Source organism: Bos grunniens, chromosome 5, assembly GCF_055505025.1.
Source record: "Bos grunniens cultivar Pamir isolate PY7600 chromosome 5, Bosgru_T2T1.0, whole genome shotgun sequence".
Classification (NCBI taxonomy): Eukaryota; Metazoa; Chordata; class Mammalia; order Artiodactyla; family Bovidae; genus Bos; species Bos grunniens.
Genome location: NC_141169.1, coordinates 110,231,337 through 110,248,848, shown reverse-complemented (window position 1 = coordinate 110,248,848; position 17,512 = coordinate 110,231,337). Strand labels below are relative to the sequence as shown.

At 47.9% G+C, this 17,512-nt stretch overlaps 1 long non-coding RNA gene across 2 annotated transcripts; it reads left to right on the top strand.

Moving 5' to 3' along the window:
* Positions 1 to 6,117: 6,117 nt before the first annotated feature.
* LOC147373014 (uncharacterized) lies at positions 6,118 to 11,050 on the top strand. Of its 2 annotated transcripts, none has more exons than XR_015164475.1 (2): positions 6,118 to 6,554; positions 8,123 to 11,050. It is a non-coding gene; the product is annotated as an uncharacterized LOC147373014 (long non-coding RNA). The 2 variants fall into 2 exon arrangements; XR_015164476.1 differs by lacking the exon at positions 6,118 to 6,554 and adding an exon at positions 6,607 to 6,681.
* The last annotated feature ends 6,462 nt before the right edge of the window (positions 11,051 to 17,512 follow it).

Genomic DNA, 17,512 nt, shown 5'->3' with positions numbered 1-17,512 from the left:
GATTGCTGTTAAAAAAGAGAGAGACAATTCAACCTTCAGAGGGAGGTGCAACTTTGCTCCATGCTGCTGCTGCTGCTAAGTCGCTTCAGTCGTGTCCGACCCTGTGCGACCCCCAGACAGCAGCCCACCAGGCTCCTCCGTCCCTGGGATTCTCCAGGCAAGAACGCTGGAGTGGGTTGCCATTTTCTTCTCCAATGTATCCATGCATGCTAAGTCACTTCAGTTGTGTCCAACTCTGTGCGACCCTGTGGACAACAGCCCACCAGGCTCCTCCATCCACAGGATTCTCCTGACAAGAATACTGGGGTGGGTTGCCATTTCCTTCTCCCTTTGCTCCATGAAACAAATGTAAATAATGTCTGCAAATTCCTATTAAGGAAGAAAGTGGGAGAGGGATGACCCCAGACAAAGAGCTGGTGTGTCTTTTTTGCTTTTTCCCCACAAATAAACAAACTTTAATAGATATTATTTTGTATTTATATAGCACCTTCTTCAAGAACCTTCGGTGCTTTACAGACATTTTATCTAATTAATCCCACAACAACCCTGTGAGGTAGGTACTACTCCCATTTTACAAGATAAGGAGACTGAAGCACAGAGAGGTTAAGTGACTTGCCCAAGATCTCACAGTTAAATGCACTACGTGACCCTGGGTGGGTCTCGTCATCACCTTGCTGAATCTGTTTCCCTATCTGGTGGAATTAATGCTTTGATTTCTGTGATGGCTGAGGGTTCTCAGGGTCATGGGGTGCCTGGAAGGGTGACGTGATTGTAGTTCAGGGCTGTTGAGGAAAGTTCCAGGCCAGTCCTAGCTGAACTTGAATGTGGGTGAGGTCAGGAGAGCCAGAGAGGAGGCATAAAGGCATAGGAGATAAACACCAGGACAGGCCAGGGCAGGTTGGCCGGCGCTTGAGAGGTGGACGGGACCAGGCTCCCAGGGTGGGGTGTTTGTTAGGACGATTGGGAAATGGCCAGGGGAGGCCACCTCGGGCCAGGAAGGACTCAGGGGAGAAGCGCTGGAGTCACTGGGGCTATTTTAGGATACTTGCAAAAGGCAGCACGAGGTGCTAGGTCCAAGATTAGCTTTGCAGCCACAGGAAGACAGAGCCACGGCCGGAGAGCAGCTTCAAAGACAGAATCAGGAAGTTGCTGGGCTCTCCAGTCTGCAGAAGGTGAGTCAATGGCACCTTTGGGTCTTAGTCTGAGACTGAATAAACAGGCTACTGACAGGCTCTGACACCTCGAGGCAACAATGGCCCCACCCCAGCAGCCCTTGGAGTTGAGAAGCACAAGCTGGAATCAAGATTGCAGGGAGAAACATCAATAACCTCAGATATGCAGGTGACACCACCCTTATAGCAGAAAGTGAAGAACTGAAGAGCCTCTTGATGAAAGTGAAAGAGGAGAGTGAAAAAGTTGGCTTAAAACTCAACATTCAGAAAACTAAGATCATGGCATCTGGTCCTATCACTTCATGGCAAATAGATGGGGAAACAGTGACAGACTTTATTTTTTGGGTTCCAAAATCACTGCAGATGGTGACTGAAGCCATGAAATTAAAAGATGCTAGCTCCTTGGAAGAAAAGTTATGACCAACCTAGACAGCAAATTAAAAAGCATAGACATTACTTTGCCGACAAAGGTCCATCTAGTCAAAGCTATGGTTTTTCCAGTAGTCATGTATGGATGTGAGAGATGGACTATAAAGAAAGCTGAGCACCGAAGAATGGATGCTTTTGAACTGTGGTGTTGAAGAAGACTTTTGAGGGTCCCTTGGCTGCAAGGAGACCAAACCAGTCCATCCTTAGAGAAATCAGTCCTGAATATTCATTGTAAGGACTGATGCTGAAGCTGAAACTCCAATACTTTTCGAAGAACTGACTCATTGGAAAAGACCCTGATGCTAGGAAATATTGAGGGAGGGAGGAGAAGGGGATGACAGAGGATGAGATGGTTGGATGGCATCACTGACTCTATGGACATGAGTTTAACTCCAGGAGTTGGTGATGGACAGGGAGGCCTAGCATGCTGCAGTTCATAGGGTTGCAAAGAGTAAGACACGACTGAGCTGAACTGAACTGAACACACCACTACACTGTAGAAGGGAACTGCTACCCACCCCAGTATTCTGGCCTGGAGAATTCCATGGACAGAGGAACCTGGCAGGTTATAGTCCATGGGGTTGCCAAGAGTTGAACACGACTGAGAGACTTTCGCTTTACTACACGATGCACTTAGCGGGCTGCTGCCACCGAGAACAGCCTAGACTCACTTCTCCTTTTTTAATAGGACTTAATAGTAGTGTGGGTTTTTTGTTTTGTTTTGCTTTTTTGGCCGCTCCATGCAGCTTGTGAGATCTTATTTCCCAAGCCAAGGAATGAACCTACGCCCCTGCATCCCCACATTGGAAGCCATTGAGAGCCCCAACTTGTAAGCTCTGGACCCCCAGGGATGTTCTAGTGTGTTTAAAAATCCTTTTGGGCATGAAACTTTCAAGTTTTATCTTAACCAAAAACTTGGATGTTTTGCTCCTGTTTCCTGAGAAATTAAAAAGTATATTAAATCAATGGTGTCCAGATTTATGGATCTGGAGGAGTGTGAACACTGGTTTTATGTAGATTTGAAACTAGATTGTATTAAAATGCCACTCCAAATACTGTTGCCCTCAGGAAGGGCATCTGGGTGGTTCATGGACAGAGGTGAAATGAAGAAAAGTGATCTACTTCAAACAAAATGTGGAAAACAGAAGGTCTAAATTGGGACTTCCCTGGTGGTCTAGTGGCTAAGACTCCATGCTCCCAGTGCAAGGGATCCAGGTTCCGTCCCTGGTCAGGGAACTAGATCCCACATGCCACAACTAAAAAAGATCCATATGCCACAGCTAAGATCCCGTGCAGCCAAATAAATAAATGATATATATTTTTTAAAAGAATAGATTACTTTATACCAGTGAATTTCTAATCTCAAGACAAGCACACACACCCGTGCTCACAACCTGAGAGTACCAGCTGCATCACGGGAAGCTGGGCCTGCCACGATGTTCCGAGTGATAGAAAGAAAGGCAGCGAGAGGCCCCCGAACCTATTGCATCAAGTCAAGTCGGAAGATGCCAGAAACTGAGGGAGAGTCCACGAGAAAGTGAGCAGCGCGTGCTTTGGGAGGAAAGGGAGAGGAAAGCCACCGTCAGCACGAGCCTTGGTGTCACAGAGGGCAACCCTCCCCGATGGACAGATAAGCGCGCTGTGGGCTGAGCCGCCCTTGGTGCTGTGTCCTGGCCCAGGAGATAGGGAGGTCCCGCTTTGCTCCTGGTTTGCAGGAGGCGCCCTGTTTCCCCTTTACCCCTTATCTCTTACTGAAGCCAGAGCTGAAAGGGAAGAATAGAGTTTCAGGTCAACTGATTTTCTGTTCCCCTGGGACTCAGAAGCACTGTCTGAAACCCAGCCTCTGGTCCCCAGGGACACACCTTGGTGGGATTCAAGAATTAGAGCGTAACTGAAGGCATTGTGAGGAATCTGGGGTTATCTTACATACACTATGGTGTGTAAAACAGCCCTTCCAGGAGACAGGGCAAAACTTCTGTACAGCTCAGGGAGTTCAGTTCAGGGTCTGTGATGACCTAGAGGGGTGAATGGGATGGGAGGTGGAGGGAAGTCCAAGAGGGAGGGGATATATATATATATATATATATATATATATACACATATAGCTGATTCACTTCATTGTACAGCAGAAACAGATTATTATAAGGCAATTTTACTTCAATAAAAAAAAGGATTTGGGGATATCCTTCACTGAGTACAAGACTGAGACTGACTGACCAGGAGCCATGTGGTCCAGCTCAGTTCAACTCAATTCATTCTCCTCGAAAGACATAGAAGCACCTACTATATGCTAGGAACTGTGTTAATATAAGAGACACACAGGTATCTCAGAAATGAGTGCTGGCCTCCGACAGTCTGGGGTGTCTGGAGAAGACCAGTAGGAAATTCAAGTGGACTGTGCAGCTTCTTGGTCCTCAGGGGAGTGCAGGCAGGATTTCCGGAGATGAGTCTAGAAGGTTATACTGGGTGCCAGAGGAGGAGGCAAGGTGAGGCCCTCTCGGCCCTTCTGGCTCCTCTGGGTTTTTTTAGAATCAGCCAGAAGAGCAGCTAGCCCAGCCCCTCCCTAATGGTTCAGCCTTCGAGGTGTGAAGGTTGGATCCCAGGGGCCCCCATCAAACAGGAAATGGCTTGCAAGTGAGTTAGCCATTGTCTGCTCCAGCCTGCACTATCTGCTGAGTCCCTCACTCCTGAGTTTCCTTGTTCATTTTCCTGTTGGCTTCCCTGAATTTTTAGGAGAGTTCCCTTGGCAGATTCTCACTAGTCCCCAGCTGCGTTAGGAGGGGGCGGGAGGGGAGCTGGTGCTTTTCCACAGCTGGGCCAGGGGGAATGACCAGCAATGGGAGGCCAGGCCTTTGCTGGCAGCTGGACTCAGCACCAGTGGTACAGTACCGCAGGGGCACCAGCCTAGAAAGGTTCACAGTCTCATAGGGAATGGATGCTCCCTGATGGATGGAGAGACAGCCACTGGGGAGGGGGCTGAAGGCCCACCCCAGCTGCCTCCGTGGGGCTGGTCCCTTAGAAAACGGCAGCGAGGCCGAGTCTACATCACTCAATTTATTTGTTCAAGGAGGTGGAACCAACAACACCAGCCCTTTACTTTTTATTTTATTTTTTGGCCACACTGCAATGCAGATGGGATCTTTGTTCCCCAACCAGGGATCAAACCCATGCCCCCTCAGTAACAGTGTAGAGTCCTAACCACTGGCCCACCAGAGAGGTTGCCTAGCTCTGTTTATTCAGTGTTCTGCTTTTCTAATCTTTTACTGTAAGCAAGTATTATTCTATAATAAACGAATTTTTAAATCACCCCAAATTTAAGTGTTTTATAAATCTGAATTTGTGAGGGTGAGTTACATGTGTATTAGAAGGGTCTGCATATCACCTGGTGTGTCTGTATTTTATATCTTTAATCGATAGCCTTAATTTTCAGAGTTGACAATGTCAGTGGGTACCATGCAGATGTGTGAGTGCAGCCAGGGAAGACTGCCCGTGGCTCTGAGCCCAAGAATCGGTGGAGACTGGCTGCCCTCTGCGTCTGGGGTCCAGCCTGCACCCGTGCTGTGAGCCGTGTGCAGCCCAGCCTCCCTGCCTCGTTGCCCGGCTGCAGACTTGCGGCCTGAGCTGATGCGGCGAGGCCGGATCCCTCCTCGCTGTCCATTCACCACCCAGCGGCAGCAGTGTGTCCCGCTGCCGCCCTCCCCATGCCTGCTCAGCGGTGGGACTGCCAGCGTCTGGCTCCCGTGCAGGCAGAACAGGTGTGTCCTCGAACCTTTCCTGTGGGTGAGGTGAGTCTGACTTAAGAACGAAGTTGCTGGGACCGCTGAGGAAATGAGGTATGAGGACCAGACCCGGCGGAGTCAGACAGACCTGGTGTCCAGCGAACCCAGGTGTTTAACAGGCTGTGGGGTCACAGGTCAGCCGAGGCCTGAGGGCTCCCCGCTAGGCAACGTGGTCTTCTTTCCTGTCTGAGTTCCCTGTGAAAGAATGGGGCCTTGATGAAGCAGGGCGACTGTTTTTCAGATCTGAGTTGCTTAATAACGTCCTTGGCTCTGTGGAGGCTTTTCCTGACATATCTTGTCTCCCTCACATTTTATTGTTAGTCTGGCCTGACTTTGCAAGAAAATGGATTGTCTTTGATGATTAGACTCTAAAAGTTTGTCCAGTAGGCGGCTAGAACCAAGAGGCAGTGTGGTTTGGGCAAAGAGCAACAGAATGGGAAGACAGACTCTGGGATTGGTGGCCCCTTCCCCAGTATTTTATTATGAAAAATTTCAAACACACAGAAAAATTGTAAGAATTGTACAGTGAACATGTATATACTTGCCATGTATGTGTATTCTACAACTAACATTTCCTTCTGTTTGCTTTATCACTTACCTACCCAGCCAGCTGTCCGTCTAGACACACAGCACTTGATCTTATTTTCTGATATATTTGAGATAACAGTCCGTCTCACCTCTAAACACTTGTACGAATATATGGATAACTGAAGTCATTTATGGTTCTTTCTATTTAGGTAAAACTCACCTATAGTGAAATAAACAAATTACCTACAGCATTGAGATGGTTGGATGGCATCACTGACTCTGTGGACATGAATTTGAGTAAGCTCCAGGAGTTGGTGATGGACAGGGAAGCCTGGCGTGCTACAGTCCATGAGGTCGCAAAGAGTTGGACACAACTGAACGACTGAACTGACTGACCTACAGTGTTCTAACCAAGGAGCTTCGACAAAGGCTTACACCTCTGTAACCCAACCTTTTTTTTAAATCAAAGATTTTTTTTTTTAACGTGGACCATTTTTTAAGTCTTCATTGAATTCGTTACAATATTGCTTCTGTTTTATGTTTTAGTTTTTTGGCCTCAGGGAGTGTGGGATCTTAGTTCCCCAACCAGGGATTGAACCCACATTGCCTGCTTTGGAAGGCGAAGTCTTAACCACTGGACCACCAGGTGAGTCTGTCTGTTTTCTTTCACTGATCTATTTGATTTTCCCTATGTCTAGGCCCAGATTTTCTTCACACTGATTGTGTAAGTGGTCCATTCAGTGACGTCCTGGCCTCGTCCCCCCGTCCCCACGGTGAGTCACTGTGCCTCCCTGACGTGGGAGGCCACGTCCTTGGTGCCTAGACTGCACTCTATTTTTGATCAGCATTTCTCTGTTGATTCTACAACGTGCTTGTTTTGAGAGAAGCTTTATTGACTTGAGGATCTGCCTGAATTCCCAATCTCTCTGTAACTCTGGAGTCTTGTTTCTGTCTCATAATCTCAGAAGAGTGGGCCCCATCATTTCGAGTTGACCAGAATTCGCTGGTGTCTCTGGCAGGAATGTCTTATAATCAGAGACACCTGACAGCAGCCATGACAATGGGGTGTCCTGTAAAGAGGGTACCATATACTTTACCTTCCAAACCAGGGCACTTTGGAGATTGAAAGAGGTCATTATTTACAAGGATGCCAGGACCCTGGTGTAAACCACGCCTGCCCCAGGGCGCATGGCAGCCCTGTCAACACACCGCTCAGGATTCAGCCGGATACACTCCTTCAACAGTCATTGTTCAAAGGTCTAAGGGCCAAGAGAGATTCTAAGACGATAAACCTAAACCGTGATTTCTGCCCTAAGAAACCTGCAGTGTCGCTGGGAAAGCAAACAACAGACAGGGAAGGATGTGAGTGCCACGGCTGGTGCTCACACAGGGTTCCTTGTGAGGAGGTGGGAATCCCAGGACTCAAGCTGGGCCCCAGAAGGTTGGGGGTGGCAGAGGGTATGTTGCAGAAAGCTTTCAGGTACCAGGTGAGCAACTGAGGTAATGAACGCGACAATGTTACTCACAAGCTGGGTTCGCATAGCCTTTAAGTCATCAGAAATGGGGCTCTTGCCTGGAAGGAAAAGAGGTAGTGCTGTCCAATCCACGTGGCCAGGAGAAGCGAGAGCAGCTCCTGGGAGCTGAGCACGGGACTGCTCTTGCTTTGGCTTCCTTGAAGGCCCATTTGCAGCTGCGCCTGGGATGGGAGGGCCACACTCCCCTGGATGACCGCATCTGGCCAATTCTGGCGCCCCGAGAGGGAATTCCAGCCCTGGGCTCTGCAGCTCCCCTTCTCTCTCCTGCCTACACCTTCCTCTGTGTCTCATGAGCCCCGCCCCCATTCCCACCTGAGCGGTGGCTCTTGTCACTTCCCAACTGGAGGGGCCACCACGGCCCACCAGCGTGCCCTCTAGCCTGCAGAGAGGGTTTCTAAACATAACCCATCCCCTCTCTGCCCTGCCCACTGTGCTCACAGGTCGCTTCCGTAGCTAAGTACCCGGGGCCCTGGGACCAGGTGCGCTGCTGTTCCTCTGACCTCATCCACGCGGTCACCCCCAGCCGCTCACGACCGCCCACCTTCCTAGCGCGCTTCACATTGCTTCACCTTCCCCCTCACCCCGGGCCCTGGTCCTCTTTGTCCCCTCCTCTCCCCCATCCACCCTCCTTGACTGGCCCTGGAGGCCAGCCCCTGACCTCCCCGCCTCCTTCCTCCAGGTTCCAGGGACACGAGTGTCCACAGCACCTGGGAGCGTCCGTCTCCCGTGAGACCGGACTTCTCGACTGACACTTTGGACCAGGCCCTTCTTCGCTATGTCTCCAGGACCACAAAGTGACATTGTCCCCATCGAGAACCACCAACTCCGACATTGGCTCCTTTGGGTCAGATAGCCTGTCTGTACTGTTAACATCCCTAGGGCTTCTCCTGGTGCATCAGAGAGCATAGGTGGTTGATAAACACACATGCAATGAATGATGGGGAAAATGAACCACTGTTCTCTTGATTTTGCTGTCAGGACAGTCAGATGGTAAAACCTCTGGGTAAGACAACTTAGCATTATCTATAAAATCACAATTAATATGCCCTGTGATCCAGTGATTTTTCTGTAGGAATTTCTTCTGCAGCTTTACTCATACGTGTGTAAAATGATCAACGTTCCAGGTTATGTACTGAAGCTTTGTTTTAATAACAAAAGACAGGATGTCTTACGGCCCGTCTGTGGGACACATCAACTAAATCGTGGCCCTTCATACCAGGAATGCAAGACAGCTGCCACTAGAAGGAGAAACCCTCCATGTACTGACTTGAAAGATGTATTATGGAACTTTGAAGAGCAAAATGCAGAGTGGACTATTTGTACTTAATTGTATCTATATAAAGAAACACTGTTTCCATCGTCTCCCCATCTATTTGCCATGAAATGATAGACCGGATGCCATGATCTTAGTTTTTTGAATGTTGATTCTTAAGCCAGCTTTTTCACACTGTTTCACTTTCATGGGGACTCTTTAGTTCCTCTTGGCTTTCTGCCATAAGGGTGGTGTCATCTGCATATCTGAGGTTATTGATGTTTCTCCCAGTGATCTTGATTCCAGCTTGTACTTCATTCACCAGCCCTGCATTTCCCATGATGTACTCTGCATATAAGTTAAAAAAGCAGGGTGACAATATACAGCCTTGACGAACTCCCAGTCCATTGTTTCATGTTCGGTTCTAACTGTTGCTTCTTGACCTGCATACAGATTTCTCAGGAGGCAAGTCAGGTGGTCTGGTGTTCCCATCTCTTTTAAGAATTTCCCACAGTTTGTTGTGATCCACACAGTCAAAGGCTTTGGCATAGTCAATAAAGCAGAAGTACGTGTTTTTCTAGGATTCTCTTGCTTTTGCTATGATCCAATGGATGTTGGCAATTTGATCTCTGGTTCTTCTGCCTTTTCTAAATCCAACTTGAACATCTGGAAGTTCACAGTTCATGTACTGTTGAAGCCTGGCTTAGAGAATTTTGAGCATTACTTTACTAGTGCGTAAGATGAGGGCAATTGTGCAGTAGTTTGAACATTCTTTGGCTTTGCCTTTCTTTGGGATTGGAATGAAAACTCACCTTTTCCAGTCCTGGGGCCAAATGCTGAGTTTTTCAAATTTGCTGGCATGTTGAATGCAGCACTTTAACAGCATCATCTTTTAGGATTTGAAATAGGTTAGCTGGAATTCCATCACCTCCACTAGCTTTGTTCATGGTGATGCCTCCTAAGGCTCACTTGACTTTGCATTCTGGGATGTCTGACTCTAGGAGAGTGATAACACCATTGTGGTTATCTGGGTCATTAAGATCTTTTATGAATAGTTCTTCTGTGTATTCATGCCACCTCTTCTTAATATCTTCTGCTTCTGTTAAGTCTATACCATTTCTGTCCTTTATTGTGCCCATCTTTGCATGAAATGTTCCCTTGGTATCTCTAATTTTCTTGAAGAGATCTCTAGTCTTTCCCATTCTATTATTTCCCTCTATTTCTTTGCATTGATCACTTAGGAAGACTTCTTACATCTCCTTGCTATTCTCTGGAACTCTGCATTCAAATGGTTATGTCTTTCCTCTTCTCCTTTGCCTTTAGCTTCTCTTCTTTTCTCAGCTATTTGTAAGGTCTCCTCAGACAACCATTTTGCCAAAATCACTGCAGATGGTGACTACAGCCATAAAATTAAAAGATGCTTGCTCCTTGGAAGAAAAGCTATACCCAACCTAGACAGCATATTAAAAAGCAGAGACATTACTTTGCCAACAAAAGTCTGTATAGTCAAAGCTATGGTTTTTCCAGCAGTCACGTATGGATGTGAGAGTTGTACTATAAAGGAAGCTGACCGCCGAAGAATGGATGCTTTTGAAATGTGGTGTTGGAGAAGACCCTTGAGAGTCCCTTGGAGAGCAAGGAAAGCCAACCAGTCCATCCTGAAGGAAATCAGTCCTGAATATTCATTGGAAGGACTGATGCTAAAGCTGAAACTCCAATACTTTGGCCACCTGATGCAAAGAACTGACTCATTGCAAACGACCCTGATACTTGGAAAGATTGAAGGTGGGCAGAGAAGGGGACGACAGAGGATGAGATGGTTGGATGGCATCACCACCTTGATGGACATGAGTTTGAGCAAGCTCCAGGAGATGGTGAAGGACAGGGAAGCCTGGTGTGCTGCAGTCCATGGGGTCACAAAGAGTCAGACACGACTGAGTGACTGAACTGAACTGAAAGAAACTGGAAAAACACACCAGGTGCTGGTACGAGTAGCCACACGTGGGGGAGGGGGTGGGAATGGGATGGGTCTGGGCAGAACAAGAGCAAGAAGTGGAGGAAGATTTTTCATTGAGTTCTTATTTGTGCTTTCCGATTTTTAAACCTTATATATGTATTGCCTACTTGAAATAATTCTGTTTTGGCTGTGCTGCATGGCTTTTGGAATTTTAGTTCCTTGACCAAGATTCAAACCCATGCCCCGTGCAGTGGAAGCATGGAGTCATAACCACTGGACCTGCAGGGAAGTCCCAAAATAATTATTTGTATAAGGCAGAAAATTGTAATGAAATTTACATGTAATAAAATGTGCACAATTCTAATAATTGGTTAGTTCAATAAAATCTTATTATAATAGTTACTGCTGCAAAGAAGAGTTCTCTATTAAAATATAGAAAAACCTTTTTCACATCCCTGCCCATTCACATCCCATATAAAAATACTGGGTATTTCTAGTTTTAATAAAGTGTCCTCTAAAAAAAGTTTCTGGGCAACACATGTCTCTCTAGTCCAGTGTAACAGTCAGTAGTTTTTCCCCAGTTATACCTGCAAGAAGCTGCTCCCTAATGTTTACTGAGACACAGCCGAGGATGCTCTGAGGGGCATGAAATGAACAGGATACACCCCCTATTTCTGAGCTGTTTATATCCCAGGGCGAATCCCCTGCCTGGATCCTTTACAGTGTTTGGATCTTTGTCATCTCTTACTCTGAGCCCTGACCCTTTAAAAATTTTTACTGGAGTCTAGTTGATTTACGATGTTGTGTTGGTTTCTGCTGTACACCAGAGTGAATCAGTTCTGCATATATTAATACGTATGTCCACTCTGTTTTAGATTCTTTTCTCATGTAGGTTATCACAGTGTTGAGCCAGGGTTCCCAGTGCTCCACAGCAGGTCCTTATTAGTTATCAGAGCCGCTCTCTGAAATAGCTCCACCTCCTCCTCCCTCTCCAGTCCCTCACCTCCTCCTTCTTCTCCAGTCCCTCACGTCACGCTCTCTGATTTTCTCACAAATATATATCCATTTGATCATTGTTCATCTTCTCCAGCTAGTATAGCACCTGCCCCATAGCAGACTTTCGATAACTATCTGGTGAACAAAGAAATAAATGAGTTGAGAAAGGAGATCTGAGCCTCCCCTGTTCTAGAGGATGTTGTAGACAGTACAGAGGCCAAATATGGTCAAGAAGAATCAGGGACTGTCTGTGTGAGTCCTTGGATGGGGATGGCTGGAGAGTCATAAAGATGATGGATCCGAGGTCTCCCTGGTACCTCAGTGGGTTAAAAATAATCCCTAAGCAGCTAACAGGACACCAGTGGGGGGGACAGACCTGAATTCTGCACAAAGATAATCCAGTGGAGTGAAAAACCCAAGCCAGGGACTTCCCTGGTGGTCTGCTGGTTAAGAATCAGCCTCCCCACTTGGGGAACACAGGTTCAGTTCTTGGTTGAGGGACTAAGATCCCACATGCCTCGGGGTAACCTAAACCTAAGCACCACAACTAGAGAAATCCAATGCGGCAACGAGGACCCAGCACAGCCACAAAGCAAACAAACAAACAACAACAACAAAAAAAAAAACCCAGCCAGAGCCCCAGTATTATTGTTCAGTCGCTAAGTCGTGTCCAGCTCTGCAACCCCATGGACGGCAGCACACCAAGCTTCTCTGTCCTTCACCATCTCCCGGAGACCACCCCACCTTGAGATGCCTTCATCCCTGGCCTGTACCCCCACTTTGGAGGCAAAACAGCTGGGGGTCCAGGACATGGCCCTTGGCCCTGGGCCTCACTGGGGGGTCCGCAGCTGTTCCCTGTCTCTGTCCCTGATTCTACTAGTGGTGCTCCCCTCGCTAGGTGGTTGTGAGAGTTATATGAATTAATACTCGAGAGGACCTTAGAGTTGTGCCTGGAATATGATGAGCACTTAATCGATGTTACTTGTGGTCGTTTTGTCCTTGGATTCTCTGTCTCCTTCTCCAGCTCATTTTCCAGGTCCCCAGAGGTGACTCAGCTTGGCCTGTTCACCTTCTTTCCTCTGTGCATTTTATCACATGATCCTTCTGAGCTGCATCCAGCATAGGCAGTGAGCTCTGAGTCCTTCCTGCTTTTCCCCCCGAGCTCCAGCCCCAGTCCCAGTCCCCCCAGACCCTGACTCGGTGGCCCTGTCAGCACCAGCATCAACACTCCTGATTCCAGTTTGTTGTCTCTGGAAGGTGGGCTCTTTGATGTCTCCCCAGACTTTGATGTCTAAATAGCTGATGAGTCCTTCACTTGTCTGCACCCTGCCTGCCCTGGTGCTCCCCTGAATTGGCGTTCTCACCACGCACCAGGACCAAGCTGTAACTCCTGCTTCCTCTCCTCTGCACCTCACCACCAATTAATCACAAATTGTACAATAAATCTCACACGACCTTCTTCTGCTCTCAGAGGCCTCTGGGGTCTCCTCCTGTCCAATCTACTAACTCCAAGCTCCCGGAAGCTTGTGAAGCTTTCCTGAATCCAGCTCCCAACGATTCCTCTGCCAGCTCAGCCTCTTCAAGCTCTAGCTCTTTTTCACATCACTCAGCTCAAATGGCTGTTGACCAGCCTCCACTATTTATTTATTTATTTTGGCTGCATGTGGTATCTTAGTTCCCGGACAAGGGATCAAATCTGGACCCTCATGCCCCATGAACTGGAGGGCAGAGTCTTAACCACCGGACCAGAGGGGAAGTTCTCCCATCTCCCTACCGAAATCCCTAACCCTATTCGCCCTCAAAGCCCAGTGTATGCGACACCTCCTCCAGGAGGCCCTTCCTGACTTATTGACCCTCTTAAGCTCTTTCACACTTTCTACCACTTTTATTCCACTTCTCACTTAGTGCTTCGTGTTGTAATTGTTCTTCATTTCCCCGGCCTGGCCCTCCTGACAGATCACAGACTTTGTGGGCAGGGCCCTATTCGGTGTACATCTGTGCATCTGACAGTTCACGTAGTAGATTCTTCATACACGTGAACGAACAAGTAAAATCATAGTGTTTTGAACCCAGTTCTGTGTGTAATTTTCCCAAAAAATCTGATGGTAGCAACGGCTGCCATCCAGTCATAATGTAAACCAGAAAGTACACTTTAGAGGATAATTTAATTTCCTTGGCTCATTAAATCCCATAATTTGGGAAGTGGCTTCAGGGATGTGGTCATTTTCCTTTTCAGCCCCAAACCCAGACCATTAGCTCATGAAGAGTCAACATGTGGGAATGTTTATCAGCTTCTAAATGCCAGCACAGACGTGTTGCTGCTGCTAACAGCCGGTCAGTTAGCAGACACAGTCCTTCACGCGCCCAGACGCTTGCACGGGAAGAGAGAAACGCAAAACACATTTAAGGTGTCCTCACTGCCACTTGATTACAATACAAAGTCAGCACCCTCAAAAAAATTAAAAAATCAATAAGGCTAGCGAGTTCCCCAGCGGCCTCGTGAGTAGGATTCTTCTGGTGCTCTCACTGCCGGGGCCTGGGTTCCATCCCTGGGCGAGGAACTGAGATCCCACAAGTTGTTGCAGCCAAAATAAAAACAGAGAGGGCTAGTGTGTATGGTAATGGTAATGGTATGGTAATGGTAATGTCAGAGGAATTTAGAGAAAATAAGGATAAAAATAATACCATTTGAGTGCTTAGTATTTGTCAACTTACTATCGTTATTTCGTAGGGTTTCCCCCCATATCTTATGAGCTAAGTATTAATATTCTCATTTTACAAATAAAGAAACCAAGGTTACAGGTTAGGTGATTTTTCTCAAGGTCTAGAAACATAAATAAAAAGATTGTTGTCTACCAGTTGGGTTTAAACACACTCTGCTTCCATCCTGGCTCAGCTCCCTGGAGCACCCTCTGAAACTGAACCGCTGTTTTGCAGAAAGTTCCATAGTTCTTAAGCAATGTTGCTCCTGACTTCCTTGTTGCTCCTGACTTCCCTATGGCACTGAGGGCCTCCACCAAGTGCCTCAACAACCTGCCCTCCAGCCCGAGGGCCAAGCACTTCCTACTTTGAACTCTGGGCAGAAGGGAACATCTCAGACCCCACTTCCTTTTACCAATTCCACTGTGTCTCAGTTAAATGTTTTTGATGGTAAGTAGCTAAAAGACATAAGCAAGCAAAAAAAGAGAAAGCTTGTTATAAGGATGTGAAGAAATGTCACCAGACCCCAGGTGTCACATCTGGTCAAGCTTCCCAAGGGCTGAGGCCTGGGCCTGGGAGGTGCTGGCCCCCATTGTTCCCTAGGTGTTGGTTCGGGTCCCCTGCTGGCACAGGCAGCGGATGCTGCCCTGCGTTCCCAAGTTCAAAGTCATCAGCTGCTGTGGAAGAGATTCACTAGTGCCTAGGAACCCTGACTTCAGATTTACAGGCGAGAAAGCCGGCGGCTCCCCGTGTCAAGTGTCCAGGGAGTTCAGGGTCCTTTGCACACACGTGGCCCTTGCGGTCCTTCCCTATGTGGGGGGCATTTGGGGAGAGGGTCTTGAAAAAATCAAATCCAACCAAATGGACCTACTGCAGTCTACCTTGCCCACCCACCTCACCCTAGAGAAATCTCCACCTTCCTTCCAATCCCAGCTCAAGAGCCATGATTTTGGTATTTTTTTTGCCTTAAACCAGTTTTAGGACCTCCCACCTCGTAGGTCCTCGCAAAGGACAGTTGTTCCAGAAACGTAGGTTGAGTTGAGTGGAGCTGCAGTGGAGAAGCAGCCTTCAGGCCCTTACAGTGGGGACACGATTTCCTTCAGGGGAGGGGGCAGGAGGTCAGGGCTTGGGGGTGGCCCCCGTCCTGGGGTCATGAGGAGACCGAGGCCCAGGAGAAGCCTGGGCGGGGGGTGGGGCGCTGCAGGGAGCTGGGCTTCGGGCAAACGGAGGCAGAGCAAGAAGGGACAGAAGAGCTTCTACAGCAGGGGTCGCTGTGGGCGGGGGGGCACCCACATGCACACACGCACAGGCACACAGGCATGCACAGGCACGCGCACGCATATAGGCACACGCTCACAGGCCTGGGCACACGCAAGCCACACGCACACACATAGAGTCATGGGTACATGCAGAGCTGCGGCAAGAGGAGCGAGCACTCAGAGGCCCAAGGCCCAGGGTGGCCAGGTGACTGCGCGGGGCCTCAGGCATGGGCAGGAGAGGACAGGTCGGGGTCCAGCGAACAGACCAAAAGGAGGGTAGGCCCGGCGCATGCCAGCCCCTGCTGTGTGTCTCCTCCGTACCTGGTACCCCTCACAGCCCTCCTTGTAAGCAGGTGACTGAGCCCACACAGTTTGGGAAGGAGCCGGTCCCCACGGACCGGCCCAGTTTACCCTCCTACAGACAGGAGGGAGCCTTGCTGTTCTGAGGCTTCACCAGAGTTATTCCCTAGCGGGGCTCTGGGGCACCCCTCAGAACCCATCAGAGGAGCAACCACTTTACTCTCCAGCTTGCTTTTCTGATGTATGTTTTCAAACCAAGGACAAGAGACAGTTTATCTCAAACCTCGTCCTATGCTGGGCGAGTTTGGTGCTTTCTTTACTGTTCAAGGCAGCTCTTAAAGGGAGTGATGGGCCAGCCATCAGAAATTGTCTTTGATTAAAAATAAAATAACTTAGACTTCCTTGGTGGTCCAGCGGCTCAGACTCTGCACTCCAAGTGTAGGAGGCCCGCGTTTGATCCCTGGTCCAGCACTGAGATCCTTTAGGCCACGATGAAGACTTGATGCAGCCAAGTAAATGAGTAACTATCATAAATAAAACAACTTAAAATACAAACACAATACCCACCTGGTCAGATATTTCTCTGTCCTTTTATTTTTCTTTTCCTTATACATTAGCAGGTTTGCAGAGAAAACTTAAGAGGGACTCCTAACCCCTTATTAATACACAAGTCCCTGTCTTTTCCAGTTAAAAGTCTGAGCTTCCTAGTAACAGGCCCTACAGGTTAAAGTGTCCAAAATTATTAATTAGAAGCAGAGGCCAGTAAATTATTAGATGTCATTCTGTTTCTCTTCCAGACATTTGGCCTTTGAAGATGATATAGACTGTTATCTAAACAAGCAAAAAAAAAAAAAAAAGAGAAAGAAAGAAAGAAAAAAAAGGCAATTAACTTGGTTCCAAAGAGGTGATCAAATGCTAGGAACAGATCAGTGGGTTGGGGAGGAAACTTAGATCAGAGTAAAGAGAGGCTTAATCTCCCCCATCCTCCTCCCGTCTGTTCTCTGCAGGTGGTACATGGCACCTGCAGGGTGGTTAGGGGAGAGCAGGTGAGCCGTGACCTTGAAAGTTGGGGTTCAGGTCAGGCTCTGGCGAGGGCTCTGAGTGACCAAGACGTGCTGCTGTCTTAGCAAGAGCTTTCCTGTGAGCTGAACTAAGCAAACCTAAAAACAATTTAATCAGGGCCATTATTAAGTTGGCTTAAGTGAACTTAGAGTTTCACATCAGATGTCATGCCCAAAGGGGTGATTCTGGTTAATAATACGTGTTGTACACTTGAACTTTGCTGAGAGTGGATCTGGGGTGTCCTTACCATACACATGGAGGTGCTGGGGAGGTGGCAGGTGGATTCCACACATACGTACAAGTTTCTTGTCAATTATACCTCAGATGGTGACCGCAGCCATGAAATTAAAAGACGCTTACTCCTTGGAAGGAAAGTTATGACCAACCTAGATAGCATATTCAAAAGCAGAGACACTACTTTGCCAACAAAAGTCCGTCTAGTCAAGGGTATGGTTTTTCGAGTGGTCATGTATGGATGTGAGAGTTGGACTGTGAAGAAAGCTGAACGCCGAAGAATTGATGCTTTTGAACTGTGGTGTTAGA